We start from the raw sequence: 8792 nt of genomic DNA on the forward strand, positions 1-8792 counted from the left end.
TTCCCCTGGAGGTCCGGAACATTTTGGCGAATATTTCCTAAGTGCCAACGGCTCAACCGCCGTAAAGTGTCCGCCTCGGCCGGTTCTCCCGGTCGGCCCGAACGAGCGAAAATTCGGCCTCTTTCCCTGGAGGTCCGGAACATTTTGGCGAATATTTTCTAAGTGCCAACGGGTGCTCCGCCGTAAAGTGTCCGCCTCGGCCGGTTCCCCCGGTCGGCCAGAACAAGTGAAAATTCGGCCTCTTCCCCTGGAGGTCCGGAACATTTTGGCGAATATTTCCTAAGTGCCAACGGCTGCTCCGCCGTAAAGTGTCCGCCTCGGCCGGTTCACCCGGTCGGCCAGAACAAGTGAAAAATCGGCCTCTTCCCCTGGAAGTCCGGCCGAGTTAAGGTAAATATTTCCTAAGTGCCAACGGCTGCTCAGCCTTAAAGTGTCCGACTCGGCTGGTTCCCGATGTCGGCCAGAACAAGTGAAAATCCGGCCTCTTCCCCTGGAAGTCCGGCCGAGTTAAGGCAAATATTTCCTAAGTGCCAACGGCTGCTCCGCCGTAAAGTGTCCGACTCGGCTGGTTCCCGATGTCGGCCAGAACAAGTGAAAATCCGGCCTCTTCCCCTGGAAGTCCGGCCAAGTTCGGCGAATATTTCCTAAGTGCTAACGGCTGCTCCGCCGTAAAGAGACCGACTCGGCTGGTTCCCGATGTCGGCCAGAACAAGTGAAAATTCGGCCTCTTCCCCTGGAGGTCAGTTGAAGTTTAACGAATATTTCCTAAGTGCCAACGGCTGCTCCGCCGTAAAGTGTCCGACTCGGCTGGTTCCCGATGTCGGCCAGAACGAGTGAATATTCGGCCTCTTCCCCTGGAGGTCCGGAACATTTTGGCGAATATTTCCTAAGTGCCAACGGCTGTTCCGCCGTAAAGAGTCCGACTCGGCTGGTTCCCGATGTCGGCCAGAACAAGTGAAAAATCGGCCTCTTCCCCTGGAAGTCCGGCCGAGTTAAGGCAAATATTTCCTAAGTGCCAACGGCTGTTCCGCCGTAAAGGGTCCGACTCGGCTGGTTCCCGATGTCGGCCAGAACAAGTGAAAAATCGGCCTCTTCCCCTGGAAGTCCGGCCGAGTTAAGGCAAATATTTCCTAAGTGCCAACGGCTGCTCCGCCGTAAAGCGTCCGACTCGGCTGGTTCCCGATGTCGGCCAGAATAAGTGGAAATTCGGCCTCTTCCCCTGGAGGTCCGTTCAAGATTAACGAATATTTTCTAAGTGCCAACGGCTGCTCCGCCGAAAAGCGTCCGACTCGGCTGGTTCCCGATGTCGGCCAGAACAAGTGAAAATTCGGCCTCTTCCCCTGGAGGTCAGTTGAAGTTTAACGAATATTTTCTAAGTGCCAACGGCTGTTCCGCCGTAAAGAGTCCGACTCGGCTGGTTCCCGATGTCGGCCAGAACAAGTGAAAATTCGGCCTCTTCCCCTGGAGGTCAGTTGAAGTTTAACGAATATTTTCTAAGTGCCAACGGCTGTTCCGCCGTAAAGAGTCCGACTCGGCTGGTTCCCGATGTCGGCCAGAACAAGTGAAAATTCGGCCTCTTCCCCTGGAAGTCCGGCCGAGTTAAGGCAAATATTTCCTAAGTGCCAACGGCTGTTCCGCCGTAAAGAGTCCGACTCGGCTGGTTCCCGATGTCGGCCAGAACAAGTGAAAAATCGGCCTCTTCCCCTGGAAGTCCGGCCGAGTTAAGGCAAATATTTCCCAAGTGCCAACGGCTGTTCCGCCGTAAAGGGTCCGACTCGGCTGGTTCCCGATGTCGGCCAGAACAAGTGAAAAATCGGCCTCTTCCCCTGGAAGTCCGGCCAAGTTCGGCGAATATTTCCTAAGTGCCAACGGCTGTTCCGCCGTAAAGAGTCCGACTCGGCTGGTTCCCGATGTCGGCCAGAACAAGTGAAAATTCGGCCTCTTCCCCTGGAAGTCCGGCCGAGTTAAGGCAAATATTTCCTAAGTGCCAACGGCTGTTCCGCCGTAAAGAGTCCGACTCGGCTGGTTCCCGATGTCGGCCAGAACAAGTGAAAAATCGGCCTCTTCCCCTGGAAGTCCGGCCAAGTTCGGCGAATATTTCCTAAGTGCCAACGGCTGTTCCGCCGTAAAGAGTCCGACTCGGCTGGTTCCCGATGTCGGCCAGAACAAGTGAAAATTCGGCCTCTTCCCCTGGAAGTCCGGCCGAGTTAAGGCAAATATTTCCTAAGTGCCAACGGCTGTTCCGCCGTAAAGAGTCCGACTCGGCTGGTTCCCGATGTCGGCCAGAACAAGTGAAAATCCGGCCTCTTCCCCTGGAAGTCCGGCCGAGTTAAGGCGAATATTTCCTAAGTGCCAACGGCTGCTCAGCCTTAAAGTGTCCGACTCGGCTGGTTCCCGATGTCGGCCAGAACAAGTGAAAATCCGGCCTCTTCCCCTGGAAGTCCGGCCGAGTTAAGGCGAATATTTCCTAAGTGCCAACGGCTGCTCAGCCTTAAAGTGTCCGACTCGGCCGGTTCCCGATGTCGGCCAGAACAAGTGAAAATCCGGCCTCTTCCCCTGGAAGTCCGGCCGAGTTAAGGCAAATATTTCCTAAGTGCCAACGGCTGTTCCGCCGTAAAGGGTCCGACTCGGCTGGTTCCCGATGTCGGCCAGAACAAGTGAAAAATCGGCCTCTTCCCCTGGAAGTCCGGCCGAGTTCGGCGAATATTTCCTAAGTGCCAACGGCTGTTCCGCCGTAAAGAGTCCGACTCGGCTGGTTCCCGATGTCGGCCAGAACAAGTGAAAATTCGGCCTCTTCCCCTGGAAGTCCGGCCGAGTTAAGGCAAATATTTCCTAAGTGCCAACGGCTGTTCCGCCGTAAAGAGTCCGACTCGGCTGGTTCCCGATGTCGGCCAGAACAAGTGAAAAATCGGCCTCTTCCCCTGGAAGTCCGGCCGAGTTAAGGCAAATATTTCCCAAGTGCCAACGGCTGTTCCGCCGTAAAGGGTCCGACTCGGCTGGTTCCCGATGTCGGCCAGAACAAGTGAAAAATCGGCCTCTTCCCCTGGAAGTCCGGCCAAGTTCGGCGAATATTTCCTAAGTGCCAACGGCTGTTCCGCCGTAAAGAGTCCGACTCGGCTGGTTCCCGATGTCGGCCAGAACAAGTGAAAATTCGGCCTCTTCCCCTGGAAGTCCGGCCGAGTTAAGGCAAATATTTCCTAAGTGCCAACGGCTGTTCCGCCGTAAAGAGTCCGACTCGGCTGGTTCCCGATGTCGGCCAGAACAAGTGAAAAATCGGCCTCTTCCCCTGGAAGTCCGGCCAAGTTCGGCGAATATTTCCTAAGTGCCAACGGCTGTTCCGCCGTAAAGAGTCCGACTCGGCTGGTTCCCGATGTCGGCCAGAACAAGTGAAAATTCGGCCTCTTCCCCTGGAAGTCCGGCCGAGTTAAGGCAAATATTTCCTAAGTGCCAACGGCTGTTCCGCCGTAAAGAGTCCGACTCGGCTGGTTCCCGATGTCGGCCAGAACAAGTGAAAATCCGGCCTCTTCCCCTGGAAGTCCGGCCGAGTTAAGGCGAATATTTCCTAAGTGCCAACGGCTGCTCAGCCTTAAAGTGTCCGACTCGGCTGGTTCCCGATGTCGGCCAGAACAAGTGAAAATCCGGCCTCTTCCCCTGGAAGTCCGGCCGAGTTAAGGCGAATATTTCCTAAGTGCCAACGGCTGCTCAGCCTTAAAGTGTCCGACTCGGCCGGTTCCCGATGTCGGCCAGAACAAGTGAAAATCCGGCCTCTTCCCCTGGAAGTCCGGCCGAGTTAAGGCAAATATTTCCTAAGTGCCAACGGCTGTTCCGCCGTAAAGGGTCCGACTCGGCTGGTTCCCGATGTCGGCCAGAACAAGTGAAAAATCGGCCTCTTCCCCTGGAAGTCCGGCCGAGTTCGGCGAATATTTCCTAAGTGCCAACGGCTGTTCCGCCGTAAAGAGTCCGACTCGGCTGGTTCCCGATGTCGGCCAGAACAAGTGAAAATCCGGCCTCTTCCCCTGGAAGTCCGGCCGAGTTAAGGCGAATATTTCCTAAGTGCCAACGGCTGCTCCGCCGTAAAGCGTCCGACTCGGCTGGTTCCCGATGTCGGCCAGAATAAGTGGAAATTCGGCCTCTTCCCCTGGAGGTCAGTTGAAGTTTAACGAATATTTTCTAAGTGCCAACGGCTGCTCCGCCTTAAAGCGTCCGACTCGGCTGGTTCCCGATGTCGGCCAGAACAAGTGAAAATTCGGCCTCTTCCCCTGGAGGTCCGTTCAAGTTTGGGGAATATTTTCTAAGTGCCAACGGCTGCTCCGCCTTAAAGCGTCCGACTCGGCTGGTTCCCGATGTCGGCCAGAACAGGTGAAAATTCGGCCTCTTCCCCTGGAGGTCCGTTCAAGTTTGGCGAATATTTTCTAAGTGCCAACGGCTGCTCCGCCTTAAAGTGTCCGACTCGGCTGGTTCCCGATGTCGGGCAGAACAAGTGACAATTCGGCCTCTTCCCCTGGAAGTCCGGCCGAGTTTGGCGAATATTTTCTAAGTGCCAACGGCTGCTCCGCCGTAAAGAGTCCGACTCGGCTGGTTCCCGATGTCGGCCAGAAAAAGTGACAATTCGGCCTCTTCCCCTGGAGGTCCTTTGAAGTTTAGCGAATATTTTCTAAGTGCCAACGGCTCTTGCGCCGAAAAGCGTCCGCCTCGGCTGGTTCCCGCGGTCGGCCGTAATAGGCGAAAATTCGGCCTCTTCCCCTGGAGCGACCTCCAAATTTGGGCGAAATTTTTTCTAAGTGCCTAAAGGTACCAGGGGTTTGGGTACCAGGGGTGCATTACCAACTGGTCTTTTGTCAACCCATGTACTTTTTCTAGAGTACATGGGTTGGTCCCCCCACTTAGTGTACTCATCACTTTACCCCCCTTTCGCAAAATATAGTCAGAACGAGCATGGGGGACGCAATTGTTTTCCATGCAAATCAATTGGGCCTGGTCCGAGCGCTGGTAACGGCCGCCAGCAAGCGTCCCCTGCTCGGATAGCAGAACTGAAGAAGGCACGGCACTTCCAGAGAGAGAGAGAAAATTTTCTAAGTGCCACATTTCTCAAAAATTTTCAAAGTGCCACATCTCTCAAAAAATTTCTAAGTGCCACATCTCTCAAAAAATTTCTAAGTGCCACATCTCTCAAAAACTTTCAAAGTGCCACATCTCTCAAAAACTTTCAAAGTGCCACATCTCTGAAAAACTTTCTAAGTGCCACGTCTCTGAAAAATTTTCTAAGTGCCACAGCACGGCTGTGAAATATTCAAAGTCCTACAGGCATTGGCAGAATGCGCGGACGGCCGTCTGCTCCCGGCGGCCGCCGCGAAGCTACTACCCCCTCCCGGGGACGGCTGTCTGCTCCCGGCAGCCGTCCTTACCCCCCTCCCCCGTTTGCACCGCCTGAAGTTAGACCCGCCTTGGTAGGGCCCCCACCGGCCCCGGCTCGCCGGCGTTGGGTGGACGGTTCCTGCCCACTTGCGGGTCCCGGTCGCTTGGCAACCGACCGGGGAGGACCAGCCGCCTCCTTAAACACAGGCTGGAAGGGAAATCCGGTCAAGCTACGGAGGACCGGCCGCCTCCTTAAACACAGGCCGGAAGGGAAATCCGATCAAGCTACGGAGGACCGGTCGCCTCCCTAAACACAGGCCGGGCAAAAATCTGCGAATGGGCCCGTCAAGGGTAGTGGGTCATCCAAGGTGGGAGGTACCGGCCGCCTCCTTAAACACAGGCCGGGCAAAAATCTGCGAATGGCCCGTCAAGGGTTGTTGGTCATCCAAGGAGGGAGGTACCGGCCGCCTCCTTAAACACAGGCCGGGCAAAAATCTGCGAATGGCCCGTCAAGGGTTGTTGGTCATCCAAGGAGGGAGGTACCGGCCGCCTCCTTAAACACAGGCCGGGCAAAAATCTGCGAATGGCCCGTCAAGGGTTGTTGGTCATCCAAGGAGGGAGGTACCGGCCGCCTCCTTAAACACAGGCCGGGCAAAAATCTGCGAACGGCCCGTCAAGGGTTCTGTCTCATCCAAGAAAGGGGTACCGGCCGCCTCAGAGGCCGGAGCGAAGGGGGCGAAAGGCTGTCGATGGGGAAGGATCGGGGCCACGGCTAATCTAGCGATGCCCGCGTCGGGCGGTCACTCCGACGAATGAGCGGGGCCGAATCCGGCGCGAGGCGGCCTTCAGGCACGTGGTTCGAGACGACCTCACCCGGCTCTAGCCCGGAGGATCGGAGGCAACGGCCGTCTCCTTAAGCTAAGGCCGGACGAAAATCTGCGGATGCGGTCCATCCAAGGCAGACGGAGGTACCGGCCGCCTCGGTAAATAAAGCCCGGGCAAAAATCTGCGAACGGCCCGTCAAGGGTTCTGTCTCATCCAAGAAAGGGGTACCGGCCGCCTCAGAGGCCGGAGCGAAGGGGGCGAAAGGCTGTCGATGGGGAAGGATCGGGGCCACGGCTAATCTAGCGATGCCCGCGTCGGGCGGTCACTCCGACGAATGAGCGGGGCCGAATCCGGCGTAGGCGGCCTTCAGGCACGTGGTTCGAGACGACCTCACCCGGCTCTAGCCCGGAGGATCGGAGGCAACGGCCGTCTCCTTAAGCTAAGGCCGGACGAAAATCTGCGGATGCGGTCCATCCAAGGCAGACGGAGGTACCGGCCGCCTCGGTAAATAAAGCCCGGGCAAAAATCTGCGAACGGCCCGTCAAGGGTTCTCTCTCATCCAAGAAAGGGGTACCGGCCGCCTCAGAGGCCGGAGCGAAGGGGGCGAAAGGCTGTCGATGGGGAAGGATCGGGGCCACGGCTAATCTAGCGATGCCCGCGTCGGGCGGTCACTCCGACGAATGAGCGGGGCCGAATCCGGCGTAGGCGGCCTTCAGGCACGTGGTTCGAGACGACCTCACCCGGCTCTAGCCCGGAGGATCGGAGGCAACGGCCGTCTCCTTAAGCTAAGGCCGGACGAAAATCTGCGGATGCGGTCCATCCAAGGCAGACGGAGGTACCGGCCGCCTCGGTAAATAAAGCCCGGGCAAAAATCTGCGAACGGCCCGTCAAGGGTTCTGTCTCATCCAAGAAAGGGGTACCGGCCGCCTCAGAGGCCGGAGCGAAGGGGGCGAAAGGCTGTCGATGGGGAAGGATCGGGGCCACGGCTAATCTAGCGATGCCCGCGTCGGGCGGTCACTCCGACGAATGAGCGGGGCCGAATCCGGCGTAGGCGGCCTTCAGGCACGTGGTTCGAGACGACCTCACCCGGCTCTAGCCCGGAGGATCGGAGGCAACGGCCGTCTCCTTAAGCTAAGGCCGGACGAAAATCTGCGGATGCGGTCCATCCAAGGCAGACGGAGGTACCGGCCGCCTCGGTAAACAAAGCCCGGGCAAAAATCTGCGAATGGTCCGTCAAGGATTCTGGCTCATCCAAGGTGGGGGTACCGGCCGCCTCTATTAACAGGCCGGAGTACAGGGGGCGAAAGGCTGTCGATGGGGAAGGATCGGGGCCACGGCTAATCTAGCGATGCCCGCGTCGGGCGGTCACTCCGACGAATGAGCGGGGCCGAATCCGGCGCGAGGCGGCCTTCAGGCACGTGGTTCGAGACGACCTCACCCGGCTCTAGCCCGGAGCGAATATCATCTCCAAGGTGTGGAGGCAACGGCCGTCTCCTTAAGCTAAGGCCGGACGAAAATCTGCGGATGCGGTCCATCCAAGGCAGACGGAGGTACCGGCCGCCTCGGTAAACAGAGGCCGGGCGAAAATCTGCGAATGGTCCGTTAAGGATTCTCTCTCATCCAAGGAAGGGGTACCGGCCGCCTCTATTAACAGGCCGGAGCACAGGGGGCGAAAGGCTGTCGATGGGGAAGGATCGGGGCCACGGCTAATCTAGCGATGCCCGCGTCGGGCGGTCACTCCGACGAATGAGCGGGGCCGAATCCGGCGCGAGGCGGCCTTCAGGCACGTGGTTCGAGACGACCTCACCCGGCTCTAGCCCGGAGCGAAAAAACAACACTCTTATAACCTGACCGACATGCGCCCATGACCCGCCTTGGTAGGGCCCCCACCGGCCCCGGCTACCGCCGGCGTTGGGTGGACGGTTCCTCCCCACTTGCGGGTCGCACTCCAGCGCTACGGCCGCCGCGCGAGCGCGCGCCCCGCGCCGCCCGCGCAGGCCTAGCGCGAACCGTACGGCAGCGAAACCGAGACGCCCCGGCTCAACCTCACCCAGAGGCCATCCACGGAGGCCGAGCGCGCGATCCGACTTGCGGCACGCCACGTGGGCGTCCGCCGGCCGCGCCGGTCGACCGCGAAACCGATTTCTCAAAGACCAAGCCCGAGTCCCAACCTCCGCACATATCCGCACACGCCTTCCCGACCACCGCGAAGCGGGAGGCGTCTATCGTGGCCGCCGGGGCGTATGACCCCTCCGCGTGAGGCGTGCGGGCTTGGGGGGGCCGCAACGACCGAGTCTGACTCGGACGGGGCGCAGCTTCCCTCCCGGTCGCAGCATCAGCGCCGAACGCGCGACGTCACCAGCCCCCCGGAACGGTTCGTCGGGAGCGCGGCAATGGCCCACATCTCACCTCGCCAGCCGGCCGCAGCGGGCCGCGCCGAACCGAGTCTGACTCGGGGTGCGCACAGTCCCGTCTGGGTCACGGAGGCGACGAGCTGTGACCGCCACCGTCGCCCCTTCGTCCTTCCGGATCCCCCCAGCGCCGGCAAAACTCCGCATCCTGGCCGCATCGCGTGACCGGGCGGGCCGCAACGACCGAGTCTGACTCGGACG

Source organism: Syngnathus scovelli, unplaced genomic scaffold (genome assembly GCF_024217435.2).
Source record: "Syngnathus scovelli strain Florida unplaced genomic scaffold, RoL_Ssco_1.2 HiC_scaffold_307, whole genome shotgun sequence".
Lineage (NCBI taxonomy): Eukaryota > Metazoa > Chordata > Actinopteri > Syngnathiformes > Syngnathidae > Syngnathus > Syngnathus scovelli.